Source organism: Canis lupus, chromosome 7 (genome assembly GCF_003254725.2).
Source record: "Canis lupus dingo isolate Sandy chromosome 7, ASM325472v2, whole genome shotgun sequence".
In the NCBI taxonomy this organism is placed as follows: Eukaryota; Metazoa; Chordata; class Mammalia; order Carnivora; family Canidae; genus Canis; species Canis lupus.
Genome location: NC_064249.1, coordinates 62623553 through 62643654, shown reverse-complemented (window position 1 = coordinate 62643654; position 20102 = coordinate 62623553). Strand labels below are relative to the sequence as shown.

Sequence of the window (20102 nt, the reverse complement as noted above, 5' to 3'; positions counted from 1 at the left end):
TCCCTCTGGTGTTGATCTGTGGCACTGCAAGCTGTCTGGTTTCAGAGAAGTAAGCTGCCCCCACTCCTCCTTGTTGTCAGCAGCCACCAGGCATCCACACTATGCCAACTCCATGTCAGCACCCCAAGTCAGACAAGACAGATATTGGTCCCTTGGGCAGCTCTCTGAAAAGCTGGAACATTGAATACACATTCCACTCTTCTCTTTCTCCCCGAGGAAGAAGTAACAAAATAGTATGCTGTCTTCTGGCACTGAGCTTTGCGGTCCTGGAGGAGGGACTGACATTGGTAAAGTGAAATTGCTCTTCTCACCTGTTTTGATGTAGCTTTTTTCAGTTTTGTACTCACCTTGGGTACTATAACTTCTTAACTGGATTCTGGAAATCTCATAACTATATTTTGGTTCATATATAGTTTTTAAATTGGTATTTCTATGAGGGAACAGGGCCTGGGACTTCCCTTTCTGTAATCTTGCTGATATCACCTTTTGCTTTTTTTAATTATTATTATTTTTTAGTAGAGTACTTTGGCTGGAATTATTTAAAAAATAAATTGTGTATTGCTATACCAGTGAGGAAGTATAATAAGTTGAACTGATTTTAAATGGAGTAAGAGACTTTGGATGGACTCCCAAATTGGTGTGTTGTTCTCTGACTTCTTTCATATCCACATTTATAATTGGTTACCTAGACATCATCTGACTCAATTATCATGGGTTTACTTAAATAGCTTAACTGACTAAGATTCTAACAAAAATCAATTTTACTTTTTCATTGCACCACCCCTGCCAATCCACTCAATAAATCCTTCTTCAAACTTGAGATTTTGAGAAAATAAGATGGTTTTTCTCATCACTCTCAGGTATTATTGAATAATGTCAATTTTAAGATAATAAAACACCCAATCCAGTCTAATTTCAAAACTCAAAATTCCAAGCAAATTTATAACATTACTCCTACCCCAACTCAGGTTTGATACAGGCCAAGGAGCCTGAATTAGGAGAGGGAGCATGGATGATTTGTCCCTGCCCCTACTTCTCATCTTGCTTTACTACTGGTTTCCCTTTCATTATGGTGTCTCTGAACTGGAGCAGTGGACAGGAAAGAGATTAGGGCAAGAATAGTCTTATCTTGAATTTGGTGTTAATGGATGCTTTTTGGATTCTCTGAAGACCGTTTTCCATCACTAGGGATCTACTGTCTCAGTTCACACAGATAGTGCTTCTTTTAGTGGCTGCTTATGATCCCCTAACCTCTGACTTCCAGTGGTTGCACATACATACCACATTCCCCCTAGAGAGTAATTTTGGCCTTTATGACATTCTGGTAAATATCTATCCCTTCTAATTTCTTCCAACTTACAGAAAACATCATAAAGCTTTGAAATGTTAGAAGCCTTATTTCTTTGCTTTGCCACCAGTAGGCTGCCTCAGCTAAACTTTTCCCTTCTTAGGTATTCTAAATCCCGCATCTCTCAAATTCCATGGTGACATACTTGTTATGCTCTTCAAATAGTTCTCTTGGACTCCTCACTTGGCTAGAAGTGAGGACAAGACATCTTCCCTCTCCTCCCTTACACTGATCACTCTCTCTCTCTAAAAAAGTCCTTACCACCAGCCTCTTTATGCTCTGGGTGAATTCAGGGCCCTTGACAGAATTCAGATATGAAATTCATAATAAAACTCCCTCAGCAAACTAGGAGTAGAAGGAAACTTCCTCAAACTGAAAAAAAAACATTTTTTAATGCTGCCGTTCTCATCATACTTTATGGAGCATAACTAAATACTTTCCTCTAAAATTAGAAACCAGGTAACATGTCTATTCTTGCTACTCTTATTCAACATAGTGCTAGAAGTCTAAGCTGGTGTAATAAGGCAAGAAATAAAAATAAAAATCATAATAAGAAAAGAAGAACTAAAATGGTCATTATTTGCAAACAACATAGAAAATCTCAAGGAAACTAACAAAACAAAACAAAAAACCCTAGAACCAAAAAGTAAGTATAACAGGGTTACATAAAAAAACCCATCATATTTCTCTATGTTAGGAATGAACAACTGGACAGTGAAACTGAAACAGTACATTTCCAATCACACCAAGAAAAATAAAACACTTAGGTACAAAAGTAACAAAACATGCACAGTATCTGTATGTTGAAACTTTAAAATTCTAATGAGAAAAATGAAAGGATATCCAAATAAATTGATAGAACGACTGTGTCGTGAATTGGAAGACTCAACAAATTGATCTGTTAAGTCTGATGAAAATTCCAGGAAATTCTTTTAAGACATAGACAAGCTGATTCTAAAATTCATATGGAAAGGCAAAGGAGCTAGAATACTCAAAACAATTGTGAAAAAGTAGAATAAAGTTGGAGGAATCACACCATCTGATTTGAGATGTGAAATAGAGCTACAGTAATAAAGACAGTGTGGTATCAGCAGAAGAATTAAAACAGAGCCACTGAATTGAGAATCAAGAAATAGAACCAAACAAGTACAGCCAATTAATTTTTGACAAAGATGCAAAAGCAATTCATTGAAAGAAGGATAATCTTTCCAACAAATGATTTTGGGCTATTTGGACAATCAGGCAGAAAGAGAAGGGGGAGAAAAAAATAACCTTGACCAAAGCCCCACACTATATTAAAATTCATTCAAAATGTTTCAAAGATTCAAATGTAAAGCATACAACTATAAAACGTTTATAAGAAAACAAAGAAAAAAAATGTTTGTGACCTAGGGTTCGGGACCAGTTTTTAAACACTAGAGATAAAATTTCTAATAGCTAAATAAATTAGACTTCATGAAAACTAAAAACTCTTGCTCTGTAAAATACTCCATTTAAAGAATGAAAAGACAAGGTATAAATTAGGAGAAACTATTTACAAATCACATATCTGACAAAGGACTCATATCCAGAATATATAAAGAACTCTATCAACTCAAATGTAAGAAAACAAACAATTCAATTATAAAATGGGCAGCATACTTAAACAAACACTTTGCCAATACAGATGGCAAATAAACACATGAAAAGATTTCAACATCATTAGCCATCAGGGAATTGCAAATTAAAACAACAATGAGATACCATTACACACCTATTAGAACAGCTAAAGTTTAAAAAAATATTGTCAGTACCAAATGGCAGCAATGAAGTAGAGAAACTATATCTTTCACATACTCTTGGTGAGGATGTAAAATGGTACAGCCACTCTGGAAATAGTCTCATAGCTTCTTGTAAATTTAAATGTAAATTTTTCACATGATCCAGCAATTACACTCTTAGATATTTATTCTAAAGAAATTAAAACTTCTGTTTATAGGAAAAAACCTATACACGAATATTTATTTGTAATAGACAAAACGTGGAAATGAGTCAATTGTCCTTTAATGGGTGAATGGATAAACAAAGTGTTCTGCATCCATACAATAAAACTCTACTCCACAATAAAAAGGAACAGACTATTGATATATGTAATCACCTAGATGTATCTCAAGGCACTTATGTTAAGTGAAAAAAGCCAATCTCCAAGGGTTATATATTGTATGATTGCATTTATATAGTTATCTCGAAGAAATAAAGTGATAGGATGGAGAAGAGATCAGTGGTTGAAATTGGAGGAAGAACAGGACTTTTAAGAAGTAACATGAAGGAGTTTCTTTGTGCTCAACAAGATACATTTTCACAGAAATATACATTTTTAAGAGTTCATATAAAAACTTGTGAAATCTGAGGGCCCCTGGGTGGCTCAGTTGATAAAGCATCTGCCTTCTGCTCAGGTCATGACCCCAGGGTCCTGGGATGGAGCCCCACATGGGGCTCTCTGTTCAGCAGGGAGTCGTCTTCTCCCTCTCTTCCTCTCCCCGGCTCATGCTTTCCCTCTCTTCTCTCTCTCTCTCTGAAATAAATAAATAAATATCTTAAAAGAAAGAAAACAAAACCTTGTGAAATCTGAATAACTTAGGCTTATACTTGAATTAATAGTACTGTACCAATGACAGTTTCCTAGTGTTGACAATATACTATGCTTACATAAGATATTATCATTGGGGGTGTCTGGGTAAAGTATATACGGAACTCTCTATTTTTATAATTTCTTATGAATCTTTGAATCTTAAACTATTTCAAAGTAAAAAGTCAAACAGATACACACATATATGACAGTGTCCCTTCCTTATTGTAATGACTCCACTTTGCCAATAGAATTAAGCCCACACTACTCAGCATAATTTTCACACTCTTCAGAATGTTTTCCAAGCCTCCATTCTCATTCTATCTTCTACAGTTTCCCTTCTACTCCCCTCATACACCAAAATACCCTGTGTTTCTCACGCAGTCACATCATTGCAGATTGCTTTCCTTCTATTCCCCTGACAAACCCTTACCCACCTTGCACATACAGAAGGAGAATCCTCCTTCTCCTCTTCACTTTCTGGTGTCTTCCCTTTGAGAAGGAAAAGGCTCATGACATTCCACAGAAATGTTTGGGATGGCATTGCACCTTCCTCTTCATTCCTGACCTTCTCCTCCTCAAAGACAGAAGACATCTGCAGCAGCTCATCTGATGGAGAAAAGCCTGATGTCCACAAGGTGAACAGAGTGAGATAATATGGTATTTGTCTTTCTCTGACTGACTTATTTCACTTAGCATTATACTCTCTAGCTCCATCCATGTTGTTGCAAATGGCAAGATTTCATTCTTTTTATGGCTGAATAATATATAAACCATGTCTTCTTTATTCATTTATCAATCGAGGGACACTTGGGCTGCTTACATATCTTGGTTATTATAAGTAATGCTACTATAAACATAGGGGTGCATGTGTCCCTTTGAATAAGTGGTCTTGTATTCTTTGGGTAAATATCCAGCAGTACAAAAGCTGGATCATAAGGTAGTTCTATTTCTAGTTTTTTTTAAGATTTTATTTATTTATTCATGAGAGACACAGAGAAATAGAGAGAGACGCAGAAACACAGGCAGAGGGAGAAGTAGGCTCCATGCAGGGAGCCTGACATGGGACTTGATCCTCGGTCTCCAGGATCAGGCCCCGGGCTGAAGGCGGCACTAAACCGCTGAGCCACTCGGGCTGCCCTATTTTTAGTTTTTTGAGGAATCTCCATAGCTTTCCATAATGGCTGCACCAGTTTGCATTCCCACCAAAAGGGCAAGAGGGCTCCTTTTTCTTCATATCCTCACCAATGGCACAATTTTTTGTGTGCAAAACCCCAACAGTCAGAACCTCAGAATGAAAGAGATGTGAATGGTAGCATTTGATCTTCAAGCAAGACCTTAAAACTCTAGTCGAAACCCAACTCAACTGTTCTCTCCTTTTTGAAGCCTTCCCAACTTTGACAGGCACTCCATCACCCTGTCCTTCATGTCCCCAGTGCTCTTGGATTATAGCACATGATGTAATAATGCACCGGTGATGATATTCACTGAACTGTGAACTCAAGAGTGGTATCCCCTCGGTTTCTTTCAGCTTTGAATTTATAGCAAATAAAAGGGAGTATAGCATATAGATACCTAAAAAGGCACCCATCTAATTTTCAGAAGAGCAAACACAGGACATTAGGAAAGGGGCCCTGAAGCCAAGAATTATTTGCTGCAAAATGCCTCTGAGACAAGTCTGTATATGTAAGAAGAGAGGAGGAAAGACCTCTGAGCATATTCAAGATGGTAGGTATATCTTAAAGGAACAGAACCTGGTGTTAATCAAACATGAAGTCAGGAGGGGGAAAAATGGGGGGAAAAAAGGTTCTCTGATAGATAGCTGCTGAATACAGCCAGAGGCAGCTGAATTGGACCATAAAGCAGTAGCATTTGTCCCTGGAAAACTCCTTCAGTGAGCATGTAGAAGAGGGCATTCAGTCTCATTATCCAGCAGGGTCTCTTTTTTTCCTACCTAACTTCCCTCTTTCTCTGTGTCCAGCTATTCTGTTTCATTGTATTCTGGAATTTGGTCCTACCCACTACATATTATGCACACAAAACTATAAAGCAGTAGATAAGGCATCACCAATGGTGCAGAGGGTGAATTCAAGTCCAGCTGCTCTGTTTCTACCAGCAGCAAGCAGACCTGTCTTCAGTAGGACAGCCAAAACGCATACATTTTCCAATATGCCACGAAGATTTCTTTGGAATCAAGCAGTTCGCTATGTTGAAATTGGGTATGTGGGTTTTTTTTTCTAGAAACATTCTAGCCAGCTAACATTGAATTTATGACTTTGCAGAATTCCCTGAGAATAGGTGAAGTGAAAAATCGTACCCATGTTGTCAACAAATTCCAAGAATAACGTTCCTGTCTATCCATCCATACAAGGAAGTTTACATGCCATAAACATATGGATGAAAACAGTAATTCACTAGCATCACAAGAAGGTGGTTTTTTTAAAGTGTGGGAAAAATACAGTAAATTTTCAAGCCTACTAAAAAAAGGTAGGATATAATCTTCCTGCCCCATAATTTCGCATCTTATTCCTCACTCATTGTAAAATATATTTGGAACATCTAACGTAAAGTGTACCTGCTTTGGGATTGTATGCAAGCAAAAAACTGTTAGTCCCATAAGAAGAGAGTAAACTTTATCATATATTCATTTTAGTACAAGAGACATATTACATATGCATAAATTTTATTATTCTTGCATGCTGCATGGCTGTTTACTTTTCTCATCGTGGGTGCTCATTGTTATGCATGGCTTTGTACACAATTTTTTTTCAAAAAAAGCATTTTTTTTGAGAAGCAAGCTTTCACATAACTTTATCTTTTAGCTGAGTATGTATGTGATAAGAAATTGTAACTCGACAGACCACCCTGGTATAATCAGAGATTATCTCTTTTACCTGAGCCTTCTCACATAATATTCACCGCTGAAAGATCTTGTTCTAAAATTTTCAAAGAATTTCATGCTAATAATTTCTGTGCCTGCACATCTGAAGAATTGGACTTGTATCAAAATTGTTCTGGAGAATATAACTCAAAGATCGGCAAACATCTTAAAAATTAATCATGCTAACTTTATATTTTAAATAAATCCTTATATTGTTCCTAAACCAGAGCCATTAAAATGGTGGGCAGCCAATAAATATTATTTGTGGTTAATAACCATACACATATTCGCTGATCCCCACTGCGCTGAGCTCTGGAAGGTAGGTGTAGCAATTATTTTTTGACCCTGCTTTGGAGAAGAAACTGAAGAGGAGGAACTCTTACTGAAGTTATCACCCTAAGAGTTACGGGTAGATTCTGGAATGAGATGAGGGATGCATCATTCCCAAGACACACTGCACCCCAGTCTTCCCTGCTCCTCCGCTGGCTGGGGAAATAACAGCTATTTAACGATATTAAGTAAAATAATAATGATGCATTTTATTTACAAGGCACTTATCCTCCATTGGCATGCAAGGTGTCTGCCTGGAAGCACAGCAGTGAAACAATTAAACTTTATTGAGCTGTCTGATGTCATCCCCGTGTGGATGTTGGCATATTGTAAGACCTCGCTCAGGGTTTTTTTGTATAAGACTTGCATTTTCAGTATAACTACCCTTGATTCTTTGTGTATCTCTAATTTCTTTCCATAACATCAATAAAAGAGAATATTGAGGGGAGAAAGGTCTCTTCCAAACAGGGGGTCTGACTCTCGGCTGTGATTTGCTTGGCAATTGGAGATTTTGTGTACAGTCTCTTACAGCAAAAGGTGAGAAATGCAGAAGCAATGGCTTTTAGAAAAACACAGAGAGCAGCAGGAAGCCCTCTCTGCCCAATTACAAGGTGATCCCAGTTCATTTTTACGGTTTGTTTCTTCTTTTTTTTTTTTTATCACATATGTTTCCAAACACAGTCTTGATGTCCTGTGGGGCTGCTTTTGTAAAAAGCCATAGCCTCTGATTTAAGGAGCTTCAAAAATAGCTCTCCGTTTCTTCAGTCTGAAAGAGAGCAGTCAAGTAACAGCACATTTATTCTCTTTGAAAAATAGAAAGATGTCAAAAGCAAAGTTCATGGCAAAATTAGGCTGATTTGTTTTGTGCTTCTGTGATTCTGGCTGTGGAAGTAAACAGGGGGAAAAAACACAGGGGTTTGTTTAATAAGCAAAAAACACTATTAAAATGAATTCTGTGCTTAAAAACTTACCCTTGAAGGAAGAATCATCAATTATACAAGCTTTGGGAAAGGGGAAAAAAAACAAAGCTTGATATCCACAGTCAGACATTTTCCCCTAGTCAGCATACAATTCAGGCATCATGTTCAGAAAAAGGACAACCTCATTACTTTGATACAAATGATCAGTGGTTCTCAGAGATTCTCTGTGTTGGTTGTGACAGATGCTAAGCAGTAATCCTGCCATTAAAACTTCCACAATAAAAGCAGCTTTGGCTGGTAGTAACAAAAGGATGGCTCCAATTTGGAAAACTTTCAGGAGATGCCCAGATGAGATTCTCCAACAAGTGCCACCCAGGAAGAGGCCATTGAAGTTCTAATTGAGACAGCAGCCATAGCACTGACTTCACTCTCCTTGCACAGCACAATTTGACACTCTGAAGTCCAGTGGTGACAATTCTGCTGCCCCAACCTTGCATATTTCTTAGGATGGAGTATCAACTAATTTACAGGGTCCTGCATCACCATCACCTTCTATTTTTCTGGATTTGTATACATAGGGTCTGGAGCAAGCGCTAGATCTAGTTGTCTTTTTTTTTTTAAGATTTTATTTTATTATTTATTTGAGAGAGAGTGAGAGTGAGAGAGATCACAGAAGGAGAGGGAGAGGGAGAAGCAGACTCACTACTGAGCCTAGAGCCGAATGTGGAGCTTGATCCCAGGACCCTAAGACCATGACCTGAGCCAAAGGCAGATACTTAACCAATTGAACCACTCAGATGCCCCTAGACCTAGTTTTAATCTCCAAGAAAGTAAATGTGTGATTTCTTCTTCCAGAGCTCACAACTGATAGAAAGTTTCTCAACATTGGAAGTGACAAGAGGCCAAAATCAATTCTGGGAATTGGCTGGGAAACATCAGTCCCATTTCCAAGTAAAATATACTTTTATATTGAACTGGACTATTGTATACTGAAATGCTGAGGTTTGGCATTTCTTGTTGTTTGTTGGTTGATTTGTTGTGGTCATTCTTAATGAGACCCAATGGGAAAAGGGGCATACACAAAGCATACTGAATTTTCTAGGTTAGGTCTTTGTTCTAACATGGTGGTACAGTCATGTGAACCAAACAGCCTATTTGACCTTCTTTCTATTCCTATTTTTTTCCATAAATATTATGTTGGCCAAGATATCTGGGGGTGTGTGTGTGGAATATGCATTCTGCACCAACACAATGATTTTCCAGGAACACAAATCATTCCTGGAAGTGCTGATTGTATCTTCACTTTTCTCAAGTGCACTAAGCTCCCACATAGCACAAAGCCCTATAACACATGCTATTCCTTTTTCCTGGAACATTCTTCTGTCCTCAGCATGGTTCAATTAGCTTCTTTTCTTCCAGTGGATCCCAGCCTAGTAATCACTCTTTGATTGCCTTCTCTAATGGTTCCTTATCATATGCTCACTAAGCATGTACATCTTCTTGCTACTGCTTATCACAGGTATAATGTTATATTTTTTCATAAGTCATCTTTTGACTAATGTCTTAAACAGTCTCTATGACTGGAATATAATAAATGCATGTATGCTCTACACATGACCAATTTTCAGTCAACTATACAGAGGAAAAACGAATCAATAAATCTACAGATGATTTAAAGACTACTTCTAACTAAGGGTTTCAAGCCTCTTCCCATTTTATCTTGCATCAATGTACAAGTTAAAGAATAGAACATACCTAACTTTTTTGCATTTTCTTTCTCTCCTTGTTCCCAATTTCTTGAGTCCACTCTTTTTTTAATATTTTATTTAAATTCACTTTTTTAATGAGACTGAAAAGGTCCCTAGCAGCAAAGAGTGGAGAGATAGGATCCTCAGACTTGGGCATCAGAAATGAATGCCAGTGGTTAGATCAAAGGTCAGCAGTGCAGTGTAATCAAAGATAACTCCCAAGATTTTAGACCATGGCTTTTTGAAAGCATAAAGTAAAAGGAAATTTAGTACTTTTTTCCCTATCTCTGCCTTTCCTCTTTAGATAAGATAGGTAATCTAGAGCCTTTTCATTTATTTTCTTGACATATAGATAAATAGACAAGATGATAGAAAATATATAGTCTGAAGGATAGGTTGTCCCAAATTGTTGCATACTTTATGTTCTTTTGTCCAAGTATAGCTGATGTTGCATAAATTTTCAAATATTGTGGCCATGGCCTCTAATAGCTACTACTCTCTCTCTTTTAGCTTGACTGATCCATTTCATTTTACCATTGAATCCATCTTTAGACACACTGATGTCTGACATTCCCCCTGTCTACTCATCTGGGACCAACAAATTGCTTTCCTGAATATGCTTCTTGGTCCTACTGTTATGAGGCTGGAAACGGACAGAGAAACATTAGCCCACCAATGAGATGGGCAGGATCCCATAGACCACTCTGGTGGTCAATAAGGAACTTGTTCAGCTTCTCAAGGAGCTAAGATGATATTGGACCTGCTCTGAGATTGGAATTGCAAACCGCAAAGTACTGTAGAGGCTTACCAGAGCTCCAGGATGCAAAAGGTTTTCCATGAGAAGCAAACACATTCCATTTGTGGCTTTTGTGAGTTTTGCACTATCAAGAAATGTATTTTTAAAAAACCTTTTCTACAATGCTAGCAAAAGCCACAAATTCGATACCTTTGGTTTGCATGCAAAACGTGATGCCTGATTCAGGTTAGACTTTGTACTGCATTAGCTAATGTAATAGAACTTCTTCCAAGAAGTTTCCAGGTCAACCAGTTTAAACTTCACATTTCAAAGACACTTTGAGACCTCAGCCAAACATTCACAAAGTAATGAATGGCCATGTAATTGTCAAATTTCAACCTTAAAATATTTAAATGTTGTATTGCCCCATCTCAACACTCCTGATAAGCCCTCATGAAAATTATGGGCTAAAATCAACATTGATTCCATTAGTGCGATAGAGGCAAGTTCGTATTATAAAAACAGGAAATAATTCAGGTTAGAATCATCTACTCAGCTGTGACATGATAAAAAGGCATACGGTACAGAGGATCTCCAAGAGAAAAATGGATTCCTGCAAATGGTGAAGGACTTTAAATTGGAGGTGGGTAGGGGAGGTAAGTTGTAAATCTCATTTTTAAGGGAACCTCAAATAGGCCTCACCGGCTGTTCTATGGCCCATATTACTGAAATCTCCATGGTTGCTGATTCTCAGTATTGTTCTCCTACAGTCAGTTTTCCTGTCTAAAAATTAGATTCAGCTGGATTTCCCAAGGCTACTCTTGCCTCTCTTCTATGGAGTTTGGTGCTGACATGGGCCAAATGACCGCAACATTCCACTCTGCACCATTTGGGGTGACTGCACTTATAGGGTAAGTAGAACCATTCCCATTATCTTGTATATAATCTGTGAAGTCTAAGTTGGATTATTTGGTATGAAAGGTTTAAGGTATTATCATTTTTAGTAGCACACCTTCATTGAGAAATGTGTAAGAAACATCTGAGAATTTATGGATCTTTCCCAATGACTTTGTTACTTGTGATTCTATGACTTAAAAAAAAATCTTCAAAAGAGTAATAGTAGAATTTTTCAAGTATCTCCTCTTTATCTCCCAACATATCATTAAGCTTTGGATTCACAGAAGCAAAATGGCCTTAGATGATGAAGATATAGATTATGGACTGAGGGCTACATAATTAAACATGTAAGATATCAAGGTAAAGTACCAGAATACATAAAGAGGATAATTTCTTTAGTCAGCAAATGGGCAATAACAGGAAAAGAATTTTTGTCTTGGGATAGTGAGCAGTTGTATAAACATATGATGCAAAGGCTTTTTCAAATAGACATAACATTGCCATATGTTCCATCTGAAAACTGCAGAGGGACTTGGGAAAATCAGAATGATTTAAGATCGCCTATACACATCTCTGCCACCATTTGGTTAGCTGAGCCCAAGCAGCTAAAAGTAAGGAGTGTAGTTAAATAGGGACACGTTGAGAGACCATAGTGTGCCCCAGAGATTTTTGTGTTAAGATAAAGAAAGCCATCAAGCATCACGGACAAACTGCTGCTTCCCTTAAGATATGGTAAAGTGTGTGCACTTCCTCTGGTTGCTCAATCTTACCAGAGCTCATGGAAGGATTTCCTCCAGATTCAGGTCAGAGACTGCTTAACATGGCAAGAGAGGTTTAAACGGTGGGGAACATATGGATTTGCCCTCTTCAGTACTTAGCTATGAGAAAGAGACAATGCTGCTAGGGTGTCAAAAGACCAGTAAAGTAAATAGATCCCTCTACATAAAGGAAAGGCAGCCTACAAAGCAAGCACAATGGAAACAATGGCACCTCAATGCCGAGTACAGGCTGTGCCTGCACAATATCAAATCAACCAATCGAAAGGGTGAAAAATACAACACACATAAATGTTTTGTCTATATAACCTAGCCAGTGTGTTTGCTTTCTTTTTGTAACTGCAGTGAACAATTGTTTTGGTATCATGTAGGCACAGCCACCATGCAAATAATTGGCACCCAAAGATGAGTCATTGAATCAGTTGTATAGACCACCACTCTCCATTTCATTGACTAAGGGGGGAAAATGAGATTGATGTAGGAAGCACACCATATGACCAGCAGTGGCAGTCCGCTCCATAGAGCTGACTCCATTAATCTTAACAGGGTCCAATTAAATCCAGTAAGGTGAACCAGCAGTGATCCTTCTGAAAGTCGTTATTCCTTCATCCAGAGGATCAGATTTATTAATTCACAGATATTTTTATTGTCCAATCCCTTAATAAAGAGGATAGGTGGGAACTTTTCCTGGCCAGAATTAATCAGATTGCCCTTAAAATTTCAATTTAGCTGGTCATTACTTAAACATGCATTTCAATTTGCTTCTCTTACTGTCTATAGTCTTTTCACCAGAACGAAAACAAAGTTTGTATCATTTGAAACCACCCAACCATAAAAACATAAATAACTCTCGAGTGAATCAAAACCAAACGAAGCTGCTGAAATTTATGTCCCTGAAATATTCATTTGTATATGCATGCAAGTTCTTGTTTATTATTCATTCTGTATGGCATCTGATAGGCTCCCAATTCGAAGTCTCTCCTCAGTTATGGAAATCCTTAGAATGATTCCGTCCTGTGTGGACTCCCTCCTGCCCAGCTATCCCAGTTCTAGTTGTCCTGTGAGTCCTACTCAGCAAATGGTGAAACCTCTAAATCTTCACTTCATATCTCTGAAATTTCAAACTTCATGTCATTGGGCTACATTCACAGAGAAAACACCTCCTTTCACTTAAAATCATCGATTCATTCGTCAAGTGTACCTAGTATGCTATTCAACTCATTTAATGAATTTTTTATTTCAACAATCACCGTTTTCTTTGTTAAAAAATTGTAATAGCCAGATCTTGTTTCTTAAGTACTTCTTATAGTTTAATAATCTCCTGTTCATATATCATGTTTGCAAAAATTTCTTTATCCCTCTGATGATATCTTATATTCCTAAAATCATTTTTGGATTATTTATATTATTTCTCATCTTTCTGGAGTGATATTTCTATTTGTGATAGTAATAGTCTCTCTTTCATTGTGTTGGCCATCAACAAACAGTAGGTAATTCTTTGTTACCCAATCTTAGTTTAGGTTTCCTCAAAACAGACTTGAGAAAGTGGTGTAAAAAATTTATTTTAAAGGAACCCCAAGAAACACAAGCAAAGGAGCAAAGTGAGATAGATAAACAGAAAAAGCCAATGGGAAGGAATATTTGGAGGTTGCTCTGTTCACCCAGGACCTTTGAGAAATGCAAAGAATCTTTCTAGAATGGTTTGCTAAAGGACTTCCATCCTTCATTAGTTGAAGGCTGCCCCTGGGACTGTCGACTCCCTCATACTTTTGAACTGTGTTTGCCCATTGGCCAAAAGGTTTTTCTTAGTTTGGGAGAAAGCCCTGGGCAGAAAGCAGAGAAGATATGCACTTAAGGTTGGATCTGCTCAATGTGCAGACATGCATGCAACAGTACAAGGCTGTATAAGGCTATTCATGGCTATTGCAGCTGAAAATAGAGGCAGCCAAAAGGATCTCAAGGCTATGGCAGCTGAAATTAGAAGCAGCTAAAAGGATCTCCTGCACTCTGTAGAAGAGTTTTCCAGAATGTATCCTGAGTTGTGATAATTCCTGACAGAGACTGACCTTTTTGCAGGAGTCACCTTTGAGCAGTGACATTAACCTAGCCTTTTATCATCAGCATCTGATTTGGCCTGGCAATGAGGGTAGCTCATCTACTGCCATCTTTTTAGGGTGCCTCTTTTTTTCTGGTTTACAGATAGTTCTCATTCTTATTTTTAGGAATAAATATTTTTTGAAATGTTTTCTATAATGTTTTCTAGGAGAGAAAGATTTCCACCTGTGCTCAGTCATCTGCCTAATGTGTAAATTAGACTCTTCTGTTATCTGTCTTAAAGCATCACTTGCAGGATCACCAAGATTCCCCTATTTTCCAGTAATTTTGGATTTAGAGATTACACCCACATTCACAACATCTATTTCTATCTGTTTCACCAATGTTGGCCTCCTCTCTGCTATCATCTCACTCAAATTCAAAATGATAATTATTGGAGGTGAAGCCCTGATCCTCTGAAAAAAACTCCAGAAGGACTGTTTCGGTCAGTCTGATTGAAATATTCCAAAACCAGTGCCCTAGAAAAGTTCATCACTAAATGTTCATCATTAGATTCATTAAATATTTGATGTCATTACTCTCTTTCCATTACATAATTTTGCTTTGAATTATCATGTTGCATTAGTTTTCGAGAGCTGCCATAACAAAGTACCACAGACTAGGTGGCTTAAACAACAGAAATTTATTTTCTTGCAATTCTGGAGACTGGAAGTCTGAGGTCAGGATGGTGGCGGGATTAGTTTTTCCTGAGGATTCCCTCTTTGGTTTGCACCTTCTTGCTATATCCTTTCATGGTCTTACCTCTATATCTGTATGTGTCAAATCTCCTCTTTGTATAAGGACTCTAGTAACATTGGATTAGGGCTCACTCTAATTACCACATTTTAACTTAATCACTTCTTTAAAAATCCTATCTCAAAATACAATCACATTCTGAAGTTGTAAGAGGTAGATTTCATCCGAGGAATGGCAGGGGTTGAGGAGGGGACACAATTAGCCCAAAACACATGTCCATTAGGAATTCTTCAGATTCCCTTCAATATTGTTCAAATGGCATGAAACTATTTCAGTTCCCATGCACTTTAAATAGAAGAAGTTACCATTGCTACAGATTTTTAAATCATAGGTTTTTTTCTCCAATTTTTACTAGAAAAGTATTTCTGCCAATAATCTCTTTGTGCAGAAAGAACACAAAGCCATGTGATAAACCAACAAGACAAAATATTTAGGTCAAATCTAAATACAGCAAAACCTCCTTAATATGAGATAAGATTCTAAAACTTATGTGAGAAGATAAACTAAGTTATAGAATCTTTTTAATTTATTTTTAAACTTCTATGTAGATATTAAAAAAACAATCAAACAGTTCAAAGCAATCTTGAATGTAAAGAAAGTCTTCCTCTCACCTTAATCCTAGTGCCCAGCTGTCCTTCCCAGAGGCAACGACTATTATCTGTTTCTTAATTATCACTCCAGAGATATTCTATGGGAATGCAAACATGTATATTAATGGATATTTTTTGCTTTGTACAGTTGAGGTATACTTTACATATATTTTGCATTGTGGCTTTTCCACTTAACAGTCTTCACAATTACTCCATATCACAAGTGCTTATTTATTTTCAAATGCCAAATAGTTTTTTGGTATATATGGGCTTACAAGTACAAAAAATTTTTTAGCCTTACCTACTGATGGCCATTTAGCTTGTTCCAGCCTTTTGCTGCAATCAATAAGGTTGTAATGAATAGCTTTCTTTATACAACTTTGCACAGAAGTGTGAGTACACTTGAAGGATAAATTTCCACCCACAGAACTACGGGTTCAAATGTTACATGTTTTTTTTAACTTTGAAAGACATTGAGAAATTTCCCTTCATAGGGTTTGCATCAATCTGGAATCTTACAGACAATGCATATGAATATTTGCTTCCTCACATCATGTTAATATAGATTATTATCAAATTTCCAAAATTACTTATCATTTAGTAGGTAAAATAGTGGGATATCATTATTTTTCTAATTTGTATTTCCCTAATTATGGGTGAGATTGAGAATCTTTTCCTGCACTTAAGAACATTTGGATTTGTTTTTTTGAAAAGGCATTGCTCACAGTCTTTTTCCATTTATCAACTGTTTATCTTTTGTTAATTACAGAATAAACTTTAAATAACCATGGGAGGCTACTCAATTATTTATTATTTCTAGGAACAGTATCAGATGAACAATGTGGATTTCTAAATCTGCTTAGGTCTCCTAAGTCTGCCTTGATAAATGAATAATAGGGAATAATAGAGGCATCATTAGATAATGAATCTCAGTTCTACCACGGTCTAAAACATTTTAATAACCTGAATAGGTGAAGAGTTATACCATGTTCATTGATAGAATGATTTAACAGTAAAAGTGTCAGTACTCTCCAATTAATCTTGACATGCAATGTAATTCCAATAAAAATTCCCAGCAGAAATTTTTTTTAGGAACTCTACAAAATTATTTTAAAATGCTTGTAGAATAAAAAAAGTATCCAAATACCCAGGTCAATTTTGAGGAAAAGAAGGATCAATGAAAAAGGGAGCTTGCTCTATCATAAAAAGCTTTCATAAAAAATTAGTAAAAGAAAATTGATCAATGGAACATAAAAGTTCTCATGGAAAAAAGGGAAATTATATATTATTTAGAAAAAATATAGGGAAAACTCATACACTCTAGATAGAAAAATAGTCTTGAATTTCTACATATGCCCTATTCAAAATGGATGCCAAATAGAACAAAGATTTAAAGAAGAAAGGTAAAATTATAAAGTAATAGAAGAAAATGTACAGAACAAGCTTGAAACTTAGGGATAGGGAAGGACCTCTTAAAGTAGTTGCTCAAAGCATAAAACATTGAGATGTCTATAAAATAAAGAGCATCATAAACAAAGTTAATGAATAGTTGACAGGGAGAAGATATTTATAATCTCTAACACTAAGATCGGATTACTATTTAGGATACACTATGAACTCCTGGAAATTAATAAGAAAAGGATAGGAAACAGTAGAAAAATCAGCAAGGAACATTATCATGTGATTCACAGAAGGAAAAATCTAATTCAGGTTGTTGCAGGTCAGGTTTCTTGGAAGGCAGACTAAGTGATGAAAATTATAATGGAATAAGTTTATAAGGAGGTTCTGTCAGGATAAATACCTGTGGAGGAAAAAAGGAAGGATTGGGCAGAGACAGAAGTGGGCCTGGAATGCAACCTCAACAAATGACTCAGCCCATCTATCTTAGTCTGCTAGGGCTATCATAACAAATTACCACAAACTGGATGGCTTAAACAATGAAATTTCTTTTCTCATTGTTCTATATCTATGAGTCCCAGATAAAGGTCAGCAAGGTTGGTTTCTGGTGAGAACCCTCTTTTAGGCTTGTAGACAACTGCCTTCTTTTTGACTTCACATCACCTGGTCTTTGCTCTGAGATATGTGTGGAGAAAGAGTTATTTATCTCTCTACTCCTCTGCTTATAAGGCCAGGAGTCCTCTAGGATTAGGACTCCACCCTTATGGCTTCATTTAACCCTAATTTCCTCCTAAAATCCCTATCTCTAAATATAGTCACACTGAAGATAGGGGCTTCAACACAGGAATTTGGAAGGTGGAGGGCTAGGGCACAATTTAGTCCATAGGGCCACTTGATGAGAACTCCAGAGCTGGTATAGTGAGACAGATGCTATTGTCCAAAAATGCCTGCAATCTCCTATAACACATGTTCTCATGAGGTGACCATGATACTCCTCCCATGGTAAAGAAGGGTCTACATCCTGTCTCCTTGAACACTGATAAGCTTCTCAACTATATCAGTCAATAGAAAACAATGAATACATGGCTTCCAAAGCTAGGTCATGAAAGGAAATGTAGCTTCTAGATTGTTTGTTTTAATACTCATTCTTGAAGTATTTAGCTGCCATATAAGCAATCTGACTAGCTGGCGACCACCATGTTATGAGAAAGCTCCAACTAACCCATATGAAGAAAAAAACTGGCAAGGCCTGAGATTATACAAAAAGAGGGAGAGAGATGCTTAGCTAAACTCCAGCTGTTTTAGCCCTCTGGTTTTTCGGGGTTTTGTTTTGTTTGGTTTAGCTCTAGTCACTATCTGATGGAAATCATGTGAGAGATCCTAAGACTTCTGATCCCCTCCCAAATTCCTGAGCCACAGAAACCCTGCAGTGTGATTTGATATGATATCTATCTATTTGATAAATAACTAGAATAGATGGTGCTTCAGAATTGTCTTGAATTGGGACAAACAGACTAGAATTTATATTATATACATTATATTCCTACTTTTACCGCTCATTGAATGAGGACTGTTCTTTGGGCAAGGTAACTCTCTTCAGCCAAGGGCAATTACCCAAACAAGTGCTGATTGCTGAAGGCTGTTGACCAGCAGAACTCTCAGGAACTTGGGGAAATAAGTCCTTCAGTCTTGAAGCAGGAACCAGATGGCATATTACAGCATCTTCTATGGTCCATCCCTTGTACCACTTAGATCCATTTCTTTTTATAAGCTCTGCATGCAGCAACTCCAGCATTCTGGTGGGCCTATTTTCCTGCAAGAAACATAAAAAAGGAAGATTAGTGCGATGACCCACAGCTCTACAGCTGCAACTTGTCTTAAAGCACCAAATGATTCTCATTTTTTCCCTTCTTTACTCTCTATTCTAGATTCCTTTCACTGTCAGAGCCTCTCCTAGTTTAGGTGACTTACCTGATGGGGAGACCCAGTCCCTCATTATTGATGGGTCTAAACAGTCTAAACTCCTGCTCAATTCTTTCTGTTGCAGCTATAAGTATTCATTTACATCATAATGGGGCATAAGTACCATAGACATACCTTCTGAATCCTAAAAACCTTCTTCCCTCCCTGGATTCTATACTAGATGCCCTACTTCCTGCTGAATCAGAGTCCTTTGGTCTGATGTGAGGTTATGTGGGATCCATGTAGAAAGATTAAACACTGTAAATCCTGACATAGTGGTGCTGGCATGGACTACAAGAGAAAAAGATTATGTGCCTATTCTAGTGAAATGAATTGATATCCTTTTCAGGGTGGAGAGGTTCAAGATACTCAACTTGACATCAAGTCATGCCTCAAGAGACAGGTCCAAATTGGGGGGTTCCAGTGTTGGTTTTTGTTGCTGGCAACTTAAACTTTCAGCAGTGACAGTAGCCAGATCAGCCTTAATGAGTAAGAGCCCAGACTATTGAGCCCATACATAGCTTCCATCCCTGTCACCATGGCTATTTCATTCGTGTGCCCATTGTGCCATCACTGTGATAGCCAATAACAGAGGCTAGTTCATATCCCTGGCCAAGTTATTGGGTCAACTTGATTGTTTGGTGCTTCCTCCATTTAGATGCTCTCTAGTGGGTGTTAGCATATTATAAGATTTTCACATTTCATGCTCATTCCCATATGTCAACTCACATGCCTCTACCCCAGATTGTGTTCCCAGTCCCCCAAGCATTCTCTTTCAGAGCAGGTCCCTGACAAACTGCCCAAGTCATTTGCCAATGCACATAGATCTATATATACTCGAACTTTGGGCCATTTCTCTTCCTAGGTAAAGAAGAAATACTAGATACATCACCTCAAATTAAGCCCATTAGGAAGATTTCCCCCCACAATTACATTTTAAAGCCATCCCTGATTGGGCTGTATTGGCCAATCTATTGCCACTTAACACAAATGTAGTACTTCAAAATAACATATTTTTCTCTCACATATCTAAAATTTGAGCAGAACTTGAGGGGACC

The 20102-nt window shown here is 37.4% G+C and overlaps 1 long non-coding RNA gene across 4 annotated transcripts; it reads right to left on the bottom strand.

Annotated features, from left to right (window-relative positions):
• Positions 1 to 3659: 3659 nt before the first annotated feature.
• Positions 3660 to 19566, bottom strand: LOC112647943 (uncharacterized). 4 transcript variants are annotated; one of them, XR_007412099.1, is made up of 4 exons: positions 19419 to 19566; positions 18636 to 18895; positions 15706 to 15782; positions 3660 to 3902 (listed from the first exon to the last, which is right to left on the bottom strand). It is a non-coding gene; the product is annotated as an uncharacterized LOC112647943 (long non-coding RNA). The 4 variants fall into 4 exon arrangements; XR_003128585.3 differs by having other exon boundaries at positions 18697 to 18895; XR_007412100.1 differs by lacking the exon at positions 19419 to 19566 and adding an exon at positions 19054 to 19387 and having other exon boundaries at positions 18697 to 18895.
• Positions 19567 to 20102: the final 536 nt, after the last annotated feature.